This window comes from Phaenicophaeus curvirostris, chromosome 2 (assembly GCF_032191515.1).
Source record: "Phaenicophaeus curvirostris isolate KB17595 chromosome 2, BPBGC_Pcur_1.0, whole genome shotgun sequence".
Classification (NCBI taxonomy): domain Eukaryota; kingdom Metazoa; phylum Chordata; class Aves; order Cuculiformes; family Cuculidae; genus Phaenicophaeus; species Phaenicophaeus curvirostris.
The window spans coordinates 108153479-108179079 of record NC_091393.1 but is presented as its reverse complement, the minus strand read 5'-3'; positions in this window follow the sequence as shown (position 1 = coordinate 108179079).

The following is a 25601-nucleotide window of genomic DNA, read 5'->3' as shown; positions in this document are numbered from 1 at the left end:
GTTTGCAGATGACACCGAGTGCCACACCAAAAGGATGGCATGTCATCCAGAGGAACCTGGGCAAGGTGGAGAAGTGGGCCTGTGTAAACCTCACAAGGTTCAACAAAGGCCAAGTTCAAGGTTCTACACCTGGGTCGGGGCAAGCTGCAGTTTCAATAAAGGATGTGATTGAGACCAGCCCTGTAGAGAAGGACTTTGGGGTGCTGACTGATGAGAAGCTTGACATGAGCTGGCAATGCTTTCTCACAGGTCAGGTGAGGTGATTCTGCCTCTCTATTCTGCTCTCGTGAGATCCCACCTGGAGTATTGTGTCCGGTTCTAGAATCCTCAGCATAAGAATACGGAACTGTTGGAACGGATCCAGAGGAGGTCTGCAAAGATGGTCAGAGGGCTGGAGCACCTCCCATATGAGGACAGGCTGAGAGAGTTGAGGTTGTTCAGCCTGGAAAAGAGAAGGCTCCAAGGAGACCTTATAGTGACCTTCTAGTACCTGAAGAGAGTGTACAAAAAAGCTGGGGAGGGGACTTTTACAAAGGCTTGTAGTGGTAGGATGACAGAGACTGTCTATAAATTGGAGAGGGAAACATTTAGACTAGACATTAGGAAGAAATTCTTCACAATGAGGGTGGTGAAGTACTGGAACAAATTGACCAGGGAAGTTGTGGATGACCCACCCCTGGAAGTGTCCAAGGCCAGGCTGGATGGGGCCTTGATCAGCCTGATCTAGTGGGAGGTGTCCCTGCCATGAAGACTGCCATGAACTTAATCTTCATTTAACTAAAAAACCCACTTTCAATACTTTTGTGTATTGATAACAAGATTTTCAAGGCTGAACTGAAGCACAAGATTGGGATAGATTATTTAACATGATTTACCTCTCATCTCTTCTGGTCTACTAACAGATACTACTCTGTGCAGCTGAGTCAGCTAGGTTTAGGCACAGAGTTTATCATACTCTCCCAGTATCATAGAATCATAAAGGTTGGAAAAGACCTCCAAGCTCATTCAGTCCAACCTTTAGCCCAACACCACTGTGCCTAATAACCCACATCCTGAAGTGCCCCACCTACATGTTTTTTGAGCACCTTCAGGCATGGTGACTCCACCGCTTCCCTGGGCAGCCTCTTCCAATTCCTCCCAACTCTTTCAATGAAGAAATATTTCCTAAGATCCAATCTAAACATCCCCTAGTGCAACTTGAAGTCATTTCTTCTCATCCTATCTCCTATTACTTGTAAGAAGAAAACAACACCTGCCTTACCACAACCTCCTCTCAAATAGCTATAAAAGGCGATAAGGTAAAAAAACCTCACCAAGGCTGCAAGTCTAATCTCTTTCACTGTTGTTGTTCTCCCTCATTTAAAATTAAGTCTCTAATGTTGACAAGTTTCCTATTAATCATAGTGAAGTTTCACCTTCCATTTTTATCCAACTATAATAAATATAGACTGACTATAAAATAAAAGTGAGTTTAAAAAGATCGTTTTTTAAAAGTTACTAAAAATCACAGAAGGGTTCACAAATGCTTCAGCAAAATATTTTCACACACACACATGGCTGAAGATTAAATGAACTCTATCAGCTAAGGGGAAAACAAAAGGAAAAAACTATACAAAATTAAATGTTTAAATAGAAGTCAAAATGAAACACTTGATTTTTTTTTTTCTTAGAGCATTTAAAAATTAAAAATACCTTACTTTTTTTAAAAAATATAGCTTTTTACTAAGGGAAAAGAAACATATTCCACTTTGAGGCCACATTAAACAGGTTGATCAATTGTCAAATTTTTTTGATTTTTTTTTCCAGACGTGGAAAACTATGTCAATATTTTTTCTAACCAATAATATCCATCAGATCCTCCCTTCAACTTATATTCTACTCCAGCTAGTAAAGGAAAATATCAAGTAGTTTTCTAGGACTTCTTGCAGTTTAAATATTTAAATCAGTTTTTAAAACTCTGGTTTTTAGGATTTTATATTTTGTATTTGCATGATTTTGAATGCTTGGAAAATCGGTGTTTCATGAAATGTTATGCAAGCATTGTAAGTATTTTCAGCATAGTTCTACATTTTCCATCTAATGTTTTGGCACAGCTAATCTTGATGAGTAATTCAATTAATTAGCTTGATGAATCAGCTGGACCTACAATTTCTATCTGTAATCAGCCAGTTAACCTGTGAGACAGACAAAATAATTTGAGAGTTCTTAAGTCTGAACTGATGTCACATCTCTAATGGCAACTAAACAAGTCTGTATTAAGTAGAGGTGTTAAACTCATTAATAACAAAACATTCTTAATCCAGTCAGGCTGCATAATCTTTTAGTTTTCAGCACCTGGTAATGCTAAATATGAGATACATTGCAGTGTAGTTCAAAATGTACAGACTCACAGTTAGCAGTAATCCAAGGCAGCAGAGTGCATCAGAACTCAACTGCCTGGGAGGAGGCTGCTCAAGGTCTTCCAGGGATTGAATTGATAGCAGTGATGTCACCTGCACTTCCCCTTCCTTATATGAAGGAAGGAGAAGGTGGATATAAGAAGGACTGGCTATTCTATATCCCTCCAAGATGACATTGTGTTTCCTTCCTAAACTGAAAAGGAAGGAAACGTGATACCAACCAACTGCAAAACAGTTGAGTGATTCAAACAGAACATATTAAATGGAAAACTAACAAATAAGCCCTTAGCAAGCAACACATTTTATTGAATCACCTTCTTTCTTTGGTTTGCTCAGTGCTTCATGTAAACAACTGCCTATCCCAGGCTTATGCCCTCTCAGGTTGAATGACATGGTTGGGACCAGGGAAAGAACTGGATTCCCCACCAGTCTCCTCTAGGCTCTCTTCTGATGCACTCATTTCTATTGAGGATGAACTTACTCCATGTATAGGGATACATATATATTTATACCTCCTGCTAATATCAGTGACAGCATAATCATCACTCGTACAAACCAAAAAATTTCAACTATTAAACTGTGGTCCACTTCTACAGAGTATAAGCAAATGATCAAACTCCTCTTTTTAGAAGACCTAAAAAAATCTTACAGCTTAGCTCTGAAGACCAACAATTTTGCAAATACTATCTTGTGAACATTTAAGGTGCTGGACTGAAAACCAACATGTAATTAATGACTTGCCTTGAAACACCATTGGCACACTGATACAGACATTAAAAAAAGTAAGCATGTTCAAAAGTAAGAATGTAAGAGCTAAAGTCCTGCACAAAATTGACTGAAACCACCACTGTGAGAACACAGTTGAGGCAGTAATAAAAATATGTAAGAGGTCTTCTCACCTCTGCAATATAGTTCACATTTGTTAGCCAGACATGGGCTTCTTTGCACAGCTGGACACAAATTCACAGAAGCTGACTAGACATGACAGAAACCTGTGTAGTTGCCTCAAAAGTACTCAGTAGACCTGGATTTGGGGCTTTACAGAGCCATCAGCGGGAACCATCTGTGACTGCCCTACTGCTTCCAATTGCTGTAGAAAGCAAGGCTTCAAGAGATGGGAAGGGAGAATAGTCTTTCAGCTATTAGTGCTGCATTAGCACTGAAAATTACTGTCTACCCTCTTTTGTTGTTTCCTTGGTCATGAAGATCCTATGTTCCTACCAGATCCTAGACTTCACATTTCATAGGTTCATCTATCTCTCCAAGCTAATATAGGCATCAACAGTTAAACTATTTGAAAGTAACTATACTATTTAGGAGCCTAAACCCATTGATCTTGTTGGGTGCCAAATACACTGTGGAACAGGAGAGTTAATCTCTCAAAATAGAAGTTCCTTTGACATTCCCAATCATACCTTATGTACATAATATTACAGTAAACCTCAAATTAATTACTTTTTTCTTTAATGTGAAATTCCATAGATGCCAGTGAAGCATCACAAAGATGAATACCAGCCATTGTATGGAGCAGGAAAAAAAAATAAATCATAATATAAAGGCAAGCAAGGTCTGAAAGTAAACTGCCAATGAACTAGCTAAAGAAGAATGAAAAAACACCAAATCCAAACCTCTACCAGAAACCTTAGGCTAGCCACATTATTAGGCAGTTTCGTTTTGATCCATAGAACAAAACACTATTGCAGTGCATAGCAAAAAAATGATGTAGTGTTTTTCTGCAATTTACAAGTTTATAAAAAAGCTACAGACTGGGATTTGGATGACTCCAAGGACACAGCATTGATTTTCTCATAGTATGAGGAAAGTGTGCCTCAGGTAAACCTTTCTTGTCTATCATACAAAGGCTTGCATATAGATCTTTTGCAGACTCATTCTTAATAGATGAGAACACAGAAATACTTTTGGAACTGGAGGTGAGTCAAAAGAAATTTCATTGCCATAGCAATCCGCACAAGCTGTTAGAAGAGACAGATGCTACTTCAAAAGTTGTATTCTACAGGGTTTGGCAGACATGAGCTTGAACTAATAACCAGTTAGCACCAGAGGAAAAGAACACACACACACACACACACACAAAAGATGCTTCCTGACTGTAATTTTGTTGCCTTCTCAAAACCTGAGAAAAAGCTTGTAAGATGTTATTTGTTATTTCACAGTGCCAACAGCATGCACTGAAACATGATGAAAAATGAAGAAACCTCCATTTCTCTTAATAGCAAAGATTTTTATTAGAATAAATTTAAGGGACCTGCATTTAATGTAATGAATTTTGAAAGTGGAAGCTGAAGGGAAGCATCACAGAGAAAAGAAGGTTCTTCAGGATAAGGCATTAAGGACTTGACTCCTCAGTTAATTAAAACCTTGGCTGAATATGGAGTGCAGTATCAAGACCTCATTAGTCCTGGTTTCATTCAGGTAGGCAATCACCATGACAGGGCCATCAGAACTGCTTTCCTTCCTGGCACTGAAGAGCTTAATGTCAGGAATGTAAGAAGCCAAGAAAAGCTTTGTGCTTCACTGATTTGTGTCTCTCTATGTGAGGATGTGGTTGATAATGCTATGTGGAAGTGCCTGCTGCTACCACCTCATGTTGCTCCTAAAGATTTGCATTTCCAGCCATGCTGCTTGCTGCCCTACCACTCCAAAACTCAGATCAGAGATTAAAAAGATACAGAGGATGAAAACAGAGCCAGAGGCACTTGAGCTCGATAGTCTGTTCTGCCTTTTTTTTCTTCCCTCAGCATATTTACAATAAAAGCATAAGAAGCAAAGAATAAACAATTTAATTAAAGCCTATATTACCACTTCCCAAGGAGTTTAACTTTGAACTCTTGGTACACATCAAGCTTAATACTGTATGTTGTCAGTTAAACTCAGTCTACTTCTACATTTATATTTCTTCTTCAGGATTAGAGTAGTTTTTATTTTTTCCCTCCTTGGACAGGAAACCTCTGTCCTTGTGCTATCAGATCAGCCTCTCTACCACAGAAGCATCCTGAGCAAACTGATTAATGTGTCAGTAAATGGAACCTTTGGTTTTAAACTTTCACATTAGGTGGCTTCAACAGTACTAGCATGGGAAGTCCTATATTTTTAAACTGAAAGAGGGGGAGATTTAGATTAGAGATTAAGAAGAAATTCTTCACTCTGATGGTAGTGGGGCACTGGCCCAGGTTGCCCAGAGAAGTCATAGATGCCCGATCCCTGGAGGTGTTCAGGGCCAGGTTGGATGAGGCTTTGAGCAACCTAACTGAGTGGAAAGTGTCCCTGCCCATGGCAGGGGTGTTGGAACTAGATGATCTTTAAGCTCCCTTTTAGCCCAAACCGTTTATGGATCTATGATCCCCTGAAGCACCATATATCTGCCAGTAATAGCTGATGTTACTACTCTAATTGCAGGAGATAAGGATTAAATTAAAATGAAGTGGGTTTTAGGAGTATGAATAAAAAAAGAAAAATAAGATGCATAGAGAGAAATTCTGCATCTGAGGAGCTACTCCTCTTAGGAACTGCTGCCAAAAAATCTGCCTCTAAATGAACTTGTCTTCCAAGAATGCAGTCCAGACTATCATTTTCTTTCAAGACCTCTTTTTCTTCACATGCCATCAGCTGGTTAGGGCTGAAAACAGTTTTTTTTTCTAAAGTGTTAAGGTTTTGATGGCATGAGGCATTTGGGGCATCTTGGGACTGTTTTAATTCCATTTTTGAGATGATACTTGAAGTGATAATTGATAAAATCTCACTTCTTTTTACAGGTGTCAGGGAGGTGGAGTGTCAGGGAGTGGCAAGAATACTGAATGGAAGAAGAAATACACAGAAAAACCAAAGAGCAGTAGCAGTCCGAGGTGCTTTATAGTGCAGAATACAAGAATATGAAACTATGCACTAGATTATAATTCAACATTTTTCTGCTAATTCAGCAGCATATATACACTTCATTTCACTATTTATAAATAGCTTTCATAATTACAGACCTTGGCATACTTATCAAAGGTCATGCAGCCACAAAAAGAATGCTAAACTTAAAAACTTAAACATCGCACTCTTTTTTATATTTAACTTTTCTACATTATTTTTTTATGACCTGAAATATCCAAGAAGAGGCAGAAAGAAAGAATACATGGAAAAAAAAATAAAAGGAACACAAAAAATGGAAAACTGCAATAAGCAACTTTCCTAACATGTAGCTCAATTTCAGTCCACAAACCTATCCAAGATGCTGAGCTGAAGCATACTCAGATTTAAACATTTGAGTGGCAGGTTGATAGCACGCGGGGGTATTGAGGAGAAATATGCTCCAGAGCTTCATTGCACCAGATCTCAAAACTATTAAAGAAAAAGTCTTGAGATTTCATTGGAGGGTACTAAAATAGTGCAAATTAATGCAATCAATGCTTTTTTTAACCAAAACATCATATATTAATTTTCTTTTTTCCAAACTGTAAAAATAGGAAGATCAAGACCTAGGAAGCACATTTGACTGCTGACAGTCATAAACAGGAAAGAAAATGTCATCCTCACTGGATCTGACGTGGAATCAAGCCGTACTGGGAGTCCTCAAACCCACCATGTGGAAATCCTGGCTTTCAAAGAAGTAACATGCCAAAACTGGAACAAAGAAAGTTCATTTTGTGCTACCGAAAATTGTACCTTTTGTAAGGCAGTAATGAGATAACAAGAAATCATGGGAAGTGAGCCCAGTGGCACTGCATTTGGCAGCAGTAACATCAATGACAAAAACCTTTGTTATAGCACATGTACTTACAATAATGTTCCTTGGACTGGAAAATGAGCGTGGGTCTTGTGGAGGATTTGCAGCTGAAGTAACATTGAGGATTCACAGCTGCAGTAACATCAAGGATTCTTTTATAATTCATTGATGTTCATTGGAATTCAACTCAAACATTTCCATATTTTCCCACTAGCTCTAAAGAAGACTACCCAGCCTTCTAAAAGTTTACCATTTAAAAAGCAGTTTTCAAACTACGTTGAATAAGGACCCATCAAAAAACAACATTGGACATGAAATTCTGGGCCTTGTTTTTTCCTAGTTGACAATGATTTCCAGGTTTTTGGCTACTATATTTCAATACACGTCAGTTCATGATAACAATAATGATAACTGGCATCTGTGTTTTAGAATGGTCAGTTAACCAGACAACTGCTTTCAAAAATTTCCTAGTCTAGTAATGTATTTAATTAACATTTAGTTAACATTTAATGTTGAAATATTTCTGCTTAAACTTAAGTGAAATGATAGCTCTTATTTATATATACTTCTTTAGATATAGGGATACAAACATATAAATATAAATATATATATAACTAAAGGAATAATTAAACTTCCCTGCTAATTAACTAAATGCTAATTTCTTCCCATTGATTCTTGCAGGAATGTAAGTGATATACAAAATACATTGACTATAGTCAAATCTTTATCTGGCATTTAAATTTGTCACTATACTTGCTCCAATAAGAAGGCCACAATGAGAACAAATCCTATCAACCCAGTTTCTGGATATCAGTGAATCATAAAGATTACTCAATGAGTTCTCCACAGTAATATGGGGAGTCAATGACCCTTAAAAGAAATATTTTCTGTAATGCTTGAGAATGGGACAAAAAATAGCCTCAATATTAACTTCCTCAATATTAACTTACGGTTGGACTCGGTGATCCGGTGGGTCTCTTCCAACCTGGTTATTCTGTGATTCTGTGATTCCTCTATCAAAAATGACTAACTGCATGATCTTGAAAGAAATTCTTTCTAACACTATAGAAAGAAAGCACGTAAATGGTAAAAGAACCCATCCTTACAATTTTAGAATGGAAAGATTAATTGCTATTTCTTTGTTTAAGAGTCTGGTCTTTTAAATACTTATAATAAAAACAAACACTTAAACTGACTGAAAATTATAAAAGCTATTATATGCTGGCTTTCTTACCCAGGTTAGGGTTAAAAATGTTAAATACCAAATTTCTATACAGTGGAAAATACACTGCAAACTGGTTCTTCTTGGAGCTGCACCTTTAGCTCTAGGGCTGCATGTGACGGAAAGTTCCCTGTTTCACACGGGTCACAAATGGCAAAAAACAGTCTGGTTCCTTGCCACGGGAGAGGCTACTGAGAAGAGAAAACTTAAGACTTTAACAGGACTGGGGAATGATGGACTGTGCATCCTTGGCTGCTGTCAAAACATTGTTTAGGGTAGAAAGGTTGATTTCAAATCCCATGCTCTGCTCAGCATGTCTTTGGGTCAGTGTTTCATACCTGATGGGGAAGGTAGAGCTCTCCGCATCCTCGCACAGAGATCATGTACAAAATTTTTATGAAACATGCATATTTGCCCCCTCCTGTCCTTGCAGAATACAAAGAATCACACAGAATTACACAGAATCACAGAATGACCTGAGTTAGAAGGGATTCACAAGAATCATTCATTCCAACTCCTATCCCTGAATAGGACAACTCTAAAATTCACACCATGTGTCTGAGGGCATTGTCCAAATGCTTCTGGAATATTGTCAGGCTTGGCGCTGCGACTGCTTCCTTGGGGAGCCTGTTCTACTGCTCTACTGCCTTCTGAGTGAAGAACCTTTTCCTAATATCCAACCTAAACGTCCCCTGGCACATCTTCCTGCCATTCCCTCAGGTCCTACCATTGGTCACCAGAGAGAAGAGATCAGCGCCTGCTCCTTCTCTTGTGATGAAGCAGTAAACTGCTATGAGGTCCTCCCTCAGTTTCCTCTTCTCCAGGCTGAACAGACTAAGTGACTTCAGCTGCTCCTCATACAACTTCCCCTCTAAATCCTTCTCCGACTTTGTGGCCTCCTCTGGACACTTTCCAGTAACTTGATACCTTTTTTATACTGCAGTGCTCAAAACTGCACATAATACTTGAGGTGAGGCTGTACCAGTGCAGAGCACAGCAGGACAATCACCTCCTTCGACTGGCTGGTAATGCCATGTTTGATACACTGCAGGGTATGGTTGGCCCTCTTGGCTGCCAGGGCACACTATTGGCTCGTGGTCAACCTGCCTTCAACCAGAACCTGCAGATCCCTTTCTGCAGGGCTGCTCTCCAGCCTATCACTCCCTGGTCTGTATGTTTATCCAGGATTGTTGTGTCCCAGGTGCAAAACCCGGTGCTTGCCCTTGTTAAACTTCATGTGGGTGGTGATTGCTCAGCTCTCCTATTTGTCTAGATCTCTCAAGGGCATTTGCCCTCAAGAATGTCAACAGCTCATGGCAGTTTCGCATCATCAGTGAACTTGATTGGTAAACCTTCGAGTCGTGCATTCTGGTCATTTATAAAGATATTGAGGGGAACTGGTCCTTAGATGGATCCCTGCAGAACCCCTCTAGTGACTGATTGCCAGGCTGATATAACCCCGTTTACTATGACCTTTTGAGTCTGACCCATCATCCAACTGTTCACCCACTGTATTATGTGTTTATCAAGCTGTATGCTGGACATTTTGTATAGAAGGATACTGTGAGAGTCAGTATCAAAGGCCTTGCTGAAATCCAGAAAGATTATATTGACTGGTTTTCCTTGGTCAACTGGGTGGGTAACCTTGTCATAGAAGGACAAGGATTACGTTTGTCAGGCAGGACGTTCCCTTTATAGACATGTACTGGCTGGGACCAGTGATCGCGTTGCTTTTCAGTAGCTCCCAGAATAACCTTCTCCATAATCTTACCAGGCGCTAAAGTGAGACTAACAGGACTGTAGTTACCGGGGTCACCCCTGAAGCCCTTCTTGAAGATTGGGACATTTGCCAGTTTCCAGTCAACTCATACCTCTCCAGATTCTCAAGAGTATTGAAAAATCATTGAGAGAGGTCTCACTATGACCTCTGCCAGTTCTGCAAGCACCCTGACATCATAAACCCAAAACTTTAAACAATTCTTCTAAATACCAAAAGACAGTAATAAGACCTGCAATGGCTGGTCTCAGTTTTCTTTCATCACCTTTTCAGATCACCACCTAAACCAGCTGATTACCATGCCTGCCATTTACAGACAGTCTGCAAGCTGACCATGGGCAGCAGGTGGGTCCATCCACACAGAGAGGTTTGGTACTTCGGTAAAAAGGTGCAATTACTGCATGAGGAATAACCCATCTGAGAAAGGAAAGAGAGGCTTCTGATAAAATGCTTTTTATTTTACTTCTTCTCAAGAACAAATATGAAGTGCCAACTAGCATGTCGATGTGGAAAAACACAATCTCAACAGAAACAGTCTGAGGAGCCTGTATGAATCACACCCTGCCCATTGCTTCTGTGACACCTAACAGGAGACCATGGAAGAAAGCAGCACAGCCTTATAAAATTGAGTCACCTAGAGCGAAACTCTGATGGAAAATTAACACCTGCAGGTGACTCAGCCATGGAGAGATGAGGAAGGAGACAGAGAACAGCTCCCCAACTGGGTCTGCCTACACAGAGTGCCCCAGGGTGGCCATCACCACCAGGAACCAGGACAACACAGCACTGTTGTCCAAAAAAAACCAGAGAAAAATAAAAATGTTTCTGATCAGACTGTTGTAATACTGGAGTCACTTTGAGGCAGTGGAAGCAACTGTGCAGGGAAGAGATAAACAAGCAGGGTAAATTAGACTTTAAATCTACTATGGCTAACTTAATACAGGGAAAGAGGGAAAGGCTGGGAGAATGCAAATACTTCAGTATTTTCAATACCACCACAAGGCAACTACTGGGTAGTGTTGCATTATGATTTGCTTTAGAGTAGAAAACATTGCATTTTAATTAGAATAAGGAGGTGATATTAATTGCCATTGCCAAAACAGATGCTACAAAGGTAATACCAGACAAACACACAGGGAGCAACTGAGTGATACAAGAGTCCAAATGCTCCAAGTTAAGTAAGCCCAATTAAGCTGTCTCATGGATTTTCTGGCTCAGATACCTAAGATGATCTGACTGAAGCTCTTCTCAAATAGGCTGGTTTTGATCCCTTCATCTGCCTTTCAATTCGGACCTCAATTGCTCGGCTCCCTTATCATCAGTAAAACTCAGGACTTTAAACTGAGGACTTTAAACTCAGCTTCTGAATTTGCTGGAGTTTCGACCCAATTCAAGTAATAAATATGAGAATATTATAAACAATATTCCTTCTTAAGATTACTGAATGAAACAAGAAGGTGGGGCTTTTTTGCTATGGGAAAAGAATAGAAAGTAAATTAAATTTAAAATTCAGCACTAAGGGAGGAATAGGTAAGCATAAAAACTGGACTGATTCATATTTATAAAAGCCTAAGTGTAATGAATAAGCATTAATAAGACTTTCTGTTTCCTTTAGCATCCACTGTTCTTTATCGAAGAGCTCAAGGGGCATATCTCAACTGTAACTAAATACAAGAAGAAGGTTAGCTACCAGGAGACTACAGCATACATATGCAGTATGAAGCTTTTTTTGTGTCATCTCATTGTCAGACACTTATTCTAAATTCAAAACATGTGAGCCAATACAGAAAGGGCTTTGCTCGGGAATCCAGTGTGCCATCTAGAAAAGAAACCATTTTCATTCTGTTTCTTAGCTGCTCAGTAACCATCACATGACATTGTTGATTTTCATTTGCTTCTTGCCTACTCAGTGTTCATCATCTCTTATCATTCATCTCAATTTGTTTATGTCCACTTTAAATTATCCTCCAGCATTGTTCTGCTTCATTTGCATCTCTTCCACTCGACAGTCGTTATCTGACATCACTCAATTTCATTTGCCTGGCAATATTTCCCTGAAATTCTTATTCAAGAATCCATCAGTGTTTTGAATTTCCCATTTTTTCAGTCTGTCCATTTCCCTATCAATAAACATCAAAAGTAACCAGTTTTGTTATTCTCATATTGTTTGATAACTTATTTTAAGTAAATCTCATGGAAAAGTACTGCCTTTTCCCCCTGCTTCACCATGAGGAACACTCATTATTTCCCATTTTTACTTCATCAGGAGCAGAATAATATATCTATACTATTTTATTTATAGATAGTGTGTGTTTGTATATACATGCACACAAATATATAAATATATATAGCATGTAATTTCCAGGGAAGTAACAACTATCACTAAGATAAAAACTGTGTTCCCTTGACCTTCAGCCCTTGGAGTAGAGAAGCTGTCAACCAACAGTACTCTGTACTACATATTTAGGCCTTTCTTAAGCTGAAGTGGAATATATTTAATAATTCATTATCCCCTCCTTCTTTAGAAATTTGGAAGAAAAAGACTATATAAATAGTTCATAATAAATGCATAAGTATATATAGCATCTACTCTACCCTTGAATAAAGTACGTCACATTTTTGACATTGACTTCTTAGAAAATACTCAGTTCTTAGTCTGAAGATAAAAATAAGATTCTTGCATAGTTTTCAATCTTCAGTCAAGGTAACCAGAACAAGATAACCTGTTTATACTATGCAGAGCATAGCTCCTAGATCCAGGTATCCAATATAAATCCAAAAATTAATAGAGGAGTTTTCTATACTCTTTTAAACATGCTTATAGGAATAGTTTGCAAATTAATTTGTTTGCTAACGTGTCTGCAGAAGGTGACCACAGAAGACAAATAAATAATTTATACAGTATGAAGAAAGTTATAATGAACTGTTTCATTAACTGATCCAAGCAGCACAACCCTGTCTTGCCTCAAGGCATCCATTATAGCTGTTACCATTTATTCTAGGCAAAGACCTGGTCAAAGTCTCCAGAAGTTGCATCTCAAGGTGCCTTGTGATCTGAGGTCACTCAGTGCACTTAGAGGAAGGAAAACTACCATTAGGGCCTCCACAAATATGATTGTTAATGTTTTTATATATTTAACCTTACCTCACATCTCACATACACAAAGTTGTAGTTGTAGGAATGAGAATAGCTACAAAATCACTCCCTTTTCTCACAGCATTCTGCTTAGGAACCTGTCAGCCTCTGGCCCGGAGAGGCGCACACTCTCCTGGGTGGAAAACTGGTTGGATGGCCGGGCCCAGAGAGTGGTGGGAAATGGTGTGAAATCCAGCTGGAGGCCAGTGACAAGTGGGGTTCCCCAGGGCTCAGTGCTTGGTCCAGCCCTGTTCAATGTCTTTATCAATGACCTGGATGAAGGCATCGAGTGCACCCTTAGCAAGTCTGCGGACGACACTAAGCTGGGTGGAAGTGTGGATCTGCTGGAGGGTAGGGAGGCTCTGCAAAGGGATCTGAACAGGCTGGACCGCTGGGCTGAGACCAATGGGATGAGGTTTAACAAGGCCAGGTGCCGGGTCCTGCACTTGGGGCACAACAACCCTATGCAGTGCTACAGACTAGGAGGAAAGTGGCTAGAAAGCTGCCTGGAGGAGAGGGACCTGGGGGTGTTGGTTGACAGCCGACTGAACATGAGCCAGCAGTGTGCCCAGGTGGCCAAGAAGGCCAATGGCATCTTGGCTTGTATCAGAAACGGTGTGACCAGCAGGTCCAGGGAGGTTATTCTGCCCTTGTACATGGCACTGGTGAGACCGCTCCTTGAATCCTGTGTTCAGTTCTGGGCCCCTCACCACGAGAAGGATGTTGAGGCTCTGGAGCGAGTCCAGAGAAGAGCAACAAAGCTGGTGAAGGGGCTGGAGAACAAGTCTTACGAGGAGTGGCTGAGGGAACTGGGGTTGATTAGCCTGGAGAAGAGAAGGCTGAGGGGAGACCTCATTGCTCTCTACAACTACCTAAAAGGAAGTAGTGGAGAGGAGGGAGCTGGCCTCTTCTCCCAAGTGACAGGGGACAGGACAAGGGCAATGGCCTCAAGTTATGCCAGGGGAGCTTCAGACTAGATGTCAGAAAGAAATTTTTTCACAGAAAGGGTCATTGGGCACTGGCACAAGCTGCCCAGTGAGGTGGTTGATTCACCATCCCTGCGGGTGTTTAAAGGATGAGTGGACGAGGTACTTAGAGACATGGTTTAGTGGCAGATAGGAATGGTTGGACTCAATGATCCAAGAGTCTTTGCCAACCTAGCGATTCTATGAAGACAGTCTTCTTCCCTTGAATTACACTTTTCGCTCCCTCTTCCTTGCATACTGATTTCTTGCTCACCTTTTGCTAAGCTGCAGCTTGCTGTACTGCACAATGAGTTCATGCATTCTCCCTCACTCCCAATTTTCTTCCTGCACGCTGAGGTTTCAGATCCCTACATACCCTTTTCTACTTCCTATCGTAGCACAGACCATATAAAACTGTTCATTCATTGGCTATTTTTGCAGTTCTGCCTTTATAGCACCTTTCCCGGAGGGTATCAGTACTTCAAGTCTAACATACACTATGTGTGTTGTAAAACAAGCAAATTGTTCTTTTCAACTTCTGGCAGGTAAGCCAAGATGAAATATCACTCCAAGCCCTGTTTTTTTAATGTTCATTTCCCAGTTCACGTTCCCAGGTCTTTAAAGATGATAGGCCCAGCTGTATCCTGAGCTGTATCTAAAGAAGTGTGACCAGAAGGGAGAGGAAAGGAATTGTGCCCCTTTACTACACTCTCGTGAGACCTCACTTGGAATCTTGTGTTCAATTCTGGAGTCCTCAACACAGGAAGGGCATGGATCTGTTGGAGCGAGTCCAGAGGAGGCTACGGAGGTGATCTGAGGGCTTGAGCACTACCCACATGAGGACAGCATAAGAGAGTTCAGCTTGTTCAGCCTAAAGAAGAGAAGGTTCTGGGAAGACCCTCCAGTACTGAAAGAGGGCCTACAAGAAAGCTGGGGAGAGGTTCTTTACCTGGGAGTGCAGAGATAGGATGAGGAGGAATGAGTTTAAGCCCCAAGAAGCTGTGATGCCCCATCCCTGCAGGTATTCAGCTTCAGGCTGGATGAGACTTTGAGCAACTTGACCCAGTGGAAGCGGGTGAAACTGGATGATCTTTAAGGTCCCTTCCAACCCAAACCATTCTGTGATTCTATGAGTCTATGGGTTGAGGGCCAACACAGACCAGCATAGGCAGGTAAATGAGTTTGGAAAACTGCAGCCTAAACTACATCACCTTTTCAAATTTCTCATTTGAATTCAGCTTGATCTGTTTTTGTTCAATTATGCCAACAACACGCAGAAGTTCACCCCACAACACCTATTAATTCATCATAAAACCAGTGTTAAAACTGTATTTTGTATAAAGCTTAAAGAAATCATATTGCTGGGATGTAATTTTGTGACCCATTCATGCCCCCCAGCTGTCACAGCATAACATTTCCAACATCGGTTACATTATTGCAACCAACTGGCAAATGTGCATTTATAATTCCCTAGGGAAAACTGAATTTAAATAAAGGTAGTCCTCTACCTCCTACAAAATGTTCCTTAAGCTAGCCCACAAAAAAGGAGGCACAAGAGTTTTCTGGAATAGTCTCAAATAACTCTATTTCTACTACCATATATAATCTTATCAAATTTAAAGTATTTAATAAAGATTCATTGATTTCAAGAACTTGAAAAGAAGGTTTGAAGGGTTTTTTCTACATGGATGAAAGTCATGGCCAGTTCTGAGTAGATTAACCAATCACTTGCTTAAGTTCTGATCAGAAATAGGGGAAGAGAGAGAGTATTTTTATGCCAGAAGTAGAAGTAAATTGTTCTTTTTTTCTCCTTTAAATGAATACACAGATAGAAAATATGCATTGTGACATTCTTCAGCCTTATCCTTCCATCTTCATTCAATTTTCTATCATTAGCTACCCTCATCTTTCTGAAATTCATGCATTTCTTTGAGATGGGGATTCATTATAGATGTTTCAAGACAGTTACCAAAGAGCATATGACTCACTACAGTATTTGAAAGGTGATAAAGAGCTTTAGGAAACAAATAACAAAAACTTCCTACTGGCAAGGTCCGTTACCATGTGAAATAATCTTCCATGAAAGGCAGTAGAAGCCTCATTATTCAAAATGCTCAAAAGAAAGCTAGCACAAACACTAGAAAATACAGTGCATTAAATAAGCCTTCACTATTACGAAGGGGGTCTGACCCTGGAGGATCCTCCCCTTACCTGGTCTGTAATGGGAAATAAAAATGCAGCTAAAACAGGCTGAGGTAATTTGTGAAGTATTCAGATTGTATGTGATGTTATAGTTTTTAATATATATACATACAAGAAATGAGTAATTAATGTCCCACAGAATCACAGAATCACAGAATAACCAGGTTGGAAGAGACCCACCGGATCATCGAGTCCAACCGTTCCTATCAAACACTAAACCATGCCCCTCAGCACCTCGTCCACCCATGCCTTAAACACCTCCAGGGAAGGTGACTCAACCACCTCCCTGGGCAGCCTCTGCCAGTGCCCAATGACCCTTTCTATAAAGAATTTTTTCCTAATGTCCAGCCTAAATCTCCCCTGGCGGAGCTTGAGGCCATTCCCTCTTGTCCTGTCCCCTGTCACTTGGGAGAAGAGGCCAGCACCCTCCTCTCTACAACCTCCTTTCAGGTAGTTGTAGAGAGCAATGAGGTCAATGAGGTCCCCTTGAAGCTTAAGTAAATCCTATGGCTAGGTCAGTAGATACAGTCTAGAAATGTAACATCCCCAACCTCTGTGTGCTTAAAAAGGGTTTACAAATACTCACCTTCCTCTACATTCACCTCCTCAAATGTAGCAGCTGCTATGTTTTCTTTTCTGGGTATTTAAACTGTGTTAGAAACGTGTACAAAATGGATAATTTCATGTGTATCTGTAAATTCTCCTATGGGGACACATAGGCAGCACACAGTTTGCTCATTTGTGCAGGACAGGATGGGTGTTTAGTGTGTGCAAAAAGGGTCTGTGTTTTGATTCTCAAATTAATTTCTCAGCAATTAAAAAACATTACTGCCTCATGTGAATTGAATCAAAGAGCTAACAGATAACAAGTGTCTCAGTGGATGAAGACTGCTCTGCCTAGGAGAGATTTATCTTCTTTCTCTCATTTTTTTTTGAAAATCAGTCTTATTTCAAGTCAATGAACGTTACATTTTAACTCAAACACATATGTGTTGGGCTTTTCTTAGATTTTTAGATTATATTTCATATATGTACATATATATGAATATATAGAATCATAGAATAACCAGGTTGGAAGAGACCCACCAGATCATCGAGTCCAACCATTCCTACCAAACACTAAACCATGCCCCTCAGCACCTCGTCCAGCCGTGCCTTAAACACCTCCAGGGAAGGTGACACAACCACCTCCCTGGGCAGCCTGTTCCAGTGCCCAATGACTCTTTCTGTGAAAAATTTTTTCCTAATGTCCAGCCTAAATCTCCCCTGGCGGAGCTTGAGGCCATTTCCTCTTGTCCTGCCCCCTGTCACTTTGCAGAGGAGGCCAGCACCCTCCTCTCTACAACCTCCTTTCAGGTAGTTGTAGAAAAGCAATGAAGTCTCTCCTCAGCCTCCTCTTCTCCAGGGTAAACAACCCCAGCTCTCTCAGCCGCTCCTCATAAGGCCTGTAATTTACATACAACCATAACATTGTTGAAGGATTTAGAGGGAAAGCTGTATGAGGAGCAGCTAAAGTCACTTGGTCTGTTCAGCTGGGAGAAGACTGAGGGGAGTCCTTATTCCAGTCTGCAGCTTCCTCACAAGGGAAGGAGGAGGAGCAGAGGCTGATTTCTTCTCTCTGTCGAGCAATGATAGGACCTGAAGGAATGGCAGGAAGATGTGCCAGGGGAGGATTAGGTTGGATATTAGGAAAAGATTCTTCACCCAGAGGGTAATGGAGCACTGGAACAGGCTGCCCAGGGAAGCAGTCGCAGCGCCAAGCCTGACAATATTCCAGAAGCATTTGGACAATGCCCTCAGACACATGGTGTGAATGTTGGGGTTGTCCTATTCAGGGACAGGGATTGGAGTTGATCCTTGTGGGTCCCTTCCAATTCAGGACGTTCTATGACACAATGAAATAATTTCTAGAAAAGCAACAAAACCCTCTACACATATCCAACTACATAGGAAATGCCTTCCTGAAATCTAGGACAAAAATCCCATCCTGGGTGGTTTCCACTTCTTCTGATGCTTGAGCAGGAATTTTTCAAAACACTGTCTCCAAGAAAGTGTCTTAGGATGGGGAGATTTCCAAAAAGCTGAGCTTCAAATGGAAGCTAACAGAGCTGCAGCTGCACTTCCATCCACTAGGAACTTGTTAATCCAAGCTCAGCTCATAGAATCGTAGAAATATAAGGTTGGAAAAGACTTCTAAGATCATCCAGTCCAGTTGTCGACAGATAACAGTTGGCTGTCAACCAATATCCCCAGGTCCCTCTCCTCCAGGCAGCTTTCTAGACAGACTTCTCCTAGTCCGTAGCACTGCATAGGGTTGTTGTGCCCCAAGTGCAGGACCCGGCACCTGGCCTTGTTAAACCTCATGCCATTGGACTCAGCCCAGCGGTCCAGCCTGTTCAGATCCCTTTGCAGAGCCTCCCGACCCTCCAGCAGATCAACACTTCCACCCAGCTTAGTGTCGTCTGCAAACTTGCTAAGGGTGCACTCGATGCCTTCATCCAGGTCATTGATGAAGACATTGAACAGGGCTGGACCAAGCACTGAGCCCTGGGGAACCCCACTTGTCACTGGCCTCCAGCTGGATTTCACACCATTTCCCACCACTCTCTGGGCCCGGCCATCCAACCAGTTTTCCACCCAGGAGAGTGTGCGCCTCTCCAGGCCAGAGGCTGACAGTTTCCGAAGCAGTATAGGGACACAATCGCTTCCTGCTGGCCACTCCTTTCTAGCTCAATACCTCCCATGAGGAAATGCAAGATTAGTCCTTCACCTCAAACTTGCCTGTGTATAAATCTATAGCAAGGGCAGTCTGCAAGATCTCCCAATTGCCAGCACTATTGTGGAACTACCAGTGCTCTGGTGAAGGCTCTTGACCTGTCAACATGGGTCTGGCACTGGCACTGGCACCTCCAGTCCCCTCTGGAGGTGTAATACAGGTCTCTACTGATGTTCAAAGCAGGACTTCTGCTGCTAGCTGCACTGTAACATTCATAATGCAAATTTAGGCAAATTGCATCTCATTACACATCATTCCCACACTCAGCTAGAGAGCAATTCTTTCATCTCTCAGTTGCCGTTTTGACACAGGCTTCAAGTTGTTTAAGCAAGACTTTAGTGCCCAGAGGGTTCCCAAAATCTGAGGGACTGTTTAACTTGCATTGCAGGATAAGTACCCATGTAATGAATAACCATCCTGTAAATTGAGTTCTGTAGCAGAAGAAAAGCATATAAGGAAAGAAAGGACAACTGAATACTTTTGAGAGACAGATGAAGTTTCATTCAACCCTTAGAAAGACAAATAAGGTCACTTCCAACCTTTTCTGTATCTTTGTACTTGACATAGAATAAAATTTTGTATCTACTGTGGCAACCTTCACCAGAGCTTGCTGAGTTAGGTCTGGTTTAAATAATTATCTTTTATTATACTTGAGGTAGGAATTTAGTGAACAGGTTTGATATTCCAATTGAAACATGAATATTTTGTTGTGATTCTATTTATTCCAACTCCAAGAGAAGGCTAGGGTTGAGGGAGGACTTTTCTGCTGGACTTTTGCTTACAAACTGTCTTTTAATGTCGTCATCTAGCACTACCATGATTAGTGAAAATGACAAGTTCCAGTCCAGGGTTGGAACTGGATGAGCTTTAAGGTCCTTTCCAACCCAAACCATTTTATGATTCTATTATTTGTAGAAGAAGGTTAAATTCATGGGGCCAAAACCAGTGACTAGTTCAACCAGTGTTCCTCACCTGGACTCAAGACAATGTTCCTCACCCAGCCTTAACAAAAGTTCCTCATCCACAGGGTATAACAAACCATATAATAAGAGCAGACCCACTAGCAGCAACACTGCATTTCATCCAGACATGAACACACTTTCTTCCTGAGGTACCCAGCCCTCTTCCACAAGCTATGCCTAAGATTTTTGAGATTTTGAGCATAATCGCTTGGGAAGCGGATGAAGAAAGACATGATTCATGTCTTATCAGGCTAGCCATTCCTGCAGATAACAAATACAGGGAGAAACAGGTATCCACTGTCACTGAAATCCCACTGAATACATGACTCATTATCTTCACCTCTTTCAGTCTCACAATGGCTGTGCTGCATTCAGACATGCACCAGGATCACTGCCGAGCAGACTATGCCCCCAAAATAATAAGAAAAAACAAATAGTTCTACAGTGCATTTCTAAAGCAGAAGCAGACCATGGAGTTTGGAAGCCTTTCAAGTAACGCATTTTGTTTGCATTTTTATGAGGGGTTTTTTGATCACATTTAATTTGGCAGTATGGTTTATGAGTCAGGCATAACAGCGCTGGAGAAGAAACCAAATACATTTGCAGTTTTCATTTTGGGAAATTCTAGGAAGAGGTTAGGGGGGAAAAAAATCATCAAATTTGTCTCTGCCTCTGTAGAGATGCTCCTGGAAGTACAGAAAACAACCATATTTGGGCTTGAGAGGGAAGAATGTGTTATTCCATCAGCCTGGAAAGGGCATGTTAAATTGCTGGAGTTTAAACAAAACAAAAACAAAACAATAGCAAATAAGAGCCTGTGCTTCACTGAAAAAAACACAGCCATGAGAATAAAAGGTTAATATTTATATTTAACTCATTACTGCTAGGACTTTAGCCGGAAGCTTTTCTCCCCTGTTCAAATGCTGTATTTGTTTTTACAGACTACGCAAATTGCTGTAGTGAATCTCAACCATAAACTATCCACACAACATCCACTCTCTGACTCCCCATCACCAGATAGCCTCTAACTGAACACAGCTAATTGGCATTTATTCTTTGTTACAAAGCCACGGCCAACCAAAACTGTAAGCTTGAAAAAGCTCATGAAATGGCACTGCAGCAAAATTACATGTTGGGCAGGAGGATGGATGCTACTTTTTCTGAAGGAGATCGGTGTCTACAGGCTTTAAGACTTTTGTTTCACACAAACTGAGCCTGATGTTGCATAAAAATTTGTCATGTTGCAAGCCAAGATAAAGCAGCCTTTCATGTACATCTATTTTGCAGTCTTAACGCTCCGTAGGAGAGAAAAAGAAAAGAAAATGCCATAGTCCGGGTTATATCCATATCCAAAGACCAGACCGGTGGTCTGTTAAAGCCTCTGAGTATCTACAAGAGCAGTAGCTACTGAGACATTAAAATATGCTGTGTTTGAGTTGCCTACAACAATATGATAGCTATTATAAAGATTTATACCTAGTAATTACAATAATGCTTGGAAAGCATGGGGATTTGGAAAAAAAAATGTTTTATAAACATGACAGCTTTATGGTGCCTATTGATAGCTATGACTTGGTTTGTTTGTTCAGTTTATTAATGGACAGTCTATTTGAAGGTATAACATTTAGACCGTGGAAATCTGTATGTATTCCCTGTGTTTCATGCTACCTGGTCAGTCAGCAGCATCTCACAATTTGCCCAGAATTTTAAGCTACTGCAGGAATTGGCAGAAATCCAGTCTGAATTTTAGAAGTGAATTGATCTCTGATGCGCTCAGACCAGATACACTGAATCTGGGCATCTGGACCAGGCTCATTTCACAAAAACCTTTTTTACACCAGTCCCTGAGGTGCTATAACTTGCCGCAGCCACTAAAACCATACCAAGCCGCGTCAGGTGGAGCCCAAGTTCCTGTGTATTTGCTGACAGACAGCAGCACTAGATTCAGTCATACTTTGGCAATAACAGTTTTAAAACTTCTATCAGTTACCTGCATAACTCCTGATGAAATCCAACATATCTAAATTCCCAGTGCTGCTTTCAGTTGGGGCTCGTCCTTGACTAGTGTAAGCACAGTTTCACAGCACCTGAAAAAGATGAAGAACACATTTCCTCTGAAGCATTACACAAAGTAACAACCATCTCTGCTTTAGCAAGATGCCTTTATTACAGAATGCAAAAAGGATGTACAACCCATTATATGCATAGACAGGTAGCAGGACCTTCATGCTAATGGAATGGCAATTATTCTAGGAATGGTCACAAGGAGTCCTCAAAACACCACAATACTTTTGTGGCAATACCATTTTTGGAGGGAAAAAAAAATTGCTCTTATTTCATCAATGAATTAAATTGCTCAAATAAAATAAGCATAAAATAAGAATTCTGTCTGTGTGCTACTGAATTAACCAATTCTCAAGTTCCTTGCTTTGGTTGCACATTTCTGAATTTATTAACCCTAACATCAGAAAGCAAGAAATGAACTTTATCTTACACCAAGCAGAAGAGATCCAGAGGGTCTCTTCCACACTGTTACAAACTTATAGACTCTCTTCATTACTACACAGTAGCTCACATAGTCATTTTCACTAAGATATTACATGGGAAAAACATTTGCAAAATATCAGAGAAATGACAGTATGCCAGGTGATGAAAATTTACATGAGGCTTAGTGGTCTTGGACTCACAGGTGTTGTTTACACAGGCATGAAGACACCAGAATGTCTTTGTTGTCAACTGCCTATGTTGTCAAGTCCCTATCCCAGCTCACATCCTTCCCTTGTCTCTTAACTTCTCGTTTCCCAAGGAAACTGAAAATGTCAGGAGTGTTAACAAAAGGGGTATATATCTCACCATGCACACCAGCTCTACAGCCCTAATTGAGACACAAAGCTTCCTTTTAAACTGAATTCTTGTATTCACAAATGCATTCTGCACAAAGTGCAAGGCAAAGCCAGTGCAGCAATTTTTCGTCACCTCTTTGTTTTGATACAGTGCCATGAATAATTCCCAAAGGGGGGAAAACAAAAAGAAATCCTGGTTTTGTTAATATTTTTCAATACAAAATTAATGTTGATAACTGCAGGCTTCAGAAGTTCACAGCCCTGAAAACTGTGGTGACATTTATACTGTTCCACTTAGCTTTGGTTTGGATTGATAGGAATGATATGATTCTTCCTAAGAAGCTAATGAGTGCCTGCAACACCGAGTGAAAAAGAAACATGAACTGGAAAAGAGTCATTCTCTGGGTTCTCATCATTTCCGTTGCCAGGGAAACAGCTTCCCCATCAATGGATGGCACAAGGTCAGAGCAGCTGCTTCCTCCCAAGCCTGGCTCCCCGACATCATAAGACTGCACTGAATAGATTAGGAATAAAACACAATAAATGCCCATTTCTCTAAAAAAGACCAGTTGAAACAAAACTCAGCAGAATTATGGATTTTCTAATTACGTCTTTTGAGCCTTGCACCACAAGAACCATCTCTCAGAAGCATCTTAAATCTAAGATTCCGACAAAATATGGTCATTAAAGATCCCATGCCATCTTTGCATAAGAGGCATAACATAACACATTGTTAGATTCACTGCCTTAGCTGTGCTCTGAGTTGAACAATTGCATTTTGGATAACATACCTAAATTCCCCTGCTGCTTAAACATGACAAGAAAATTTTAATCACTTCCTTTTGTAAAGCACCAGGGGTCATTGCTGGTGCCATGATAATGACCTTGTGCCATCAAAATGCCTGGGAGAAGCAGCACACTCATTCCCAAGATGACACAAACAAACAAATTTATAGTTCCATTCATAACAATAATACACTCTGCTATGCAAAAGCTATTGCATATATTCTGTTAAAACATGTCACAGTTTGAAAAAAGGTCAAGGAATAATGGAATCACAGAATATCCTAAGTTGGGAGAAACCCGCAAGTATCATTGAGTCCAGCCTCTGTCCCTGCATATGACAACCCCAACATTTGCACAGTGTGTCTAAGGGTGTTGTTCAAATATTTCTGGAATGTTGTCAGGCGTGGCGCTGTGACTGCTTCCCTGATGACCCTGTTCCAATGTTTCACTGCCCCTTGAATGAAGGACCTTTTCTTAATATCGAACCTAACTGACCTTTGGTACATCTTCCTGCCATTCCTTCAGATCCTACCATTGGCCGCCAGAAAGAAAAAATCAGTGCCCGCTCCTCATCTTCCCTTTGTAAGGAAGCTGCAGACCGCAATGAGGTCTCCCCTCAGTTTCCTCCTCTGCAGGTTGAAAAGACCAAGTGGCTTTAGCAGCTCCTCATATGGCTTTCTTTAACCCTTCACCAACTTTGTGTGTTCCGCTGGTCACTCTCCAGTAGCTTTATATTGTTTTTATCCTCTGGCACCAAAAATTGCAGCCAATACCCAAGGTGGGGTTGCACCAGTGCAGAGCAGAGAAGAGCAGAGGAGGACAATCCCCTCCCTCTACTGTCTGGCATTGTCACACTTGATGCATGCCAGGACACGGTTGGCCCTCTTGGCTGCCAGGGCACACTGTTGTCCCAAGTTCAACTTGCCATACGACAATAATAAAACTAGACATGAAGATTAAAAAATGATGGGGAAGGTGTAGAGAAAATATGTTCACTACAATTTTTAATACAACCCAAAGATTTAGTGAGATTTAGGTTCGGACATTTCTTCAGGTCTCCACATTGCTGATTACTACTTGCAATGCAAGTTCAATCACTACATTATGACAATGTTCTGAAAACGTACATTAAACCCTCTTATTAAAAGACAATGAATATGTGTTATATTTTGCCTTGGTCAGCAAATGTGAACAGTAACACAAGGTAAGAGTAAATTCTTTTCCTGATCCCACACTTTTAGATGAGATTTAGATACAGATCGGCATGGCAGGTTCTTACTCCCATGCTTCATTTGCTGGTGTTTATTTGTTAATGTCAAGCCATTTTGAAACTTTACAGCTCGTGAGAAAGCAATGTGACACAGGGAATGGAAGGAACAGACTGAAAAGCAACCATTACATAACTTCCAGTACTTGAAGAGGGCCTACAGGAAAGCTGGGGAGGGGCTCTTTTATCAGAGAATGTGGAGACAGGATGAGGGGGAATGAGTTTTAAGCTGACAGAGGGAAGATATAGAGATCTTAGGAAGAAATTTTTTCCTGTGAGCATGGTGAGGCACTGGCACAGCTTATCCAGAGAAGTCATGGAAGCTCCATCCCTGGAGGTTTTCAGGACCAGGTTGGATGAGGCCTTGAACAACCTAATTGAGTGGAAGGTGTCCCTGCCCATGTCAGGGGGGTTGGAACTGGATGGTCTTTAACGTCCCTTCCAACCCAAACCATTCTATGAAAAAAAGAAAATACAGGAGATAATCAATCCTGTTACACTCTATGACTTATTTCCAACATTATTTATGTTTATATA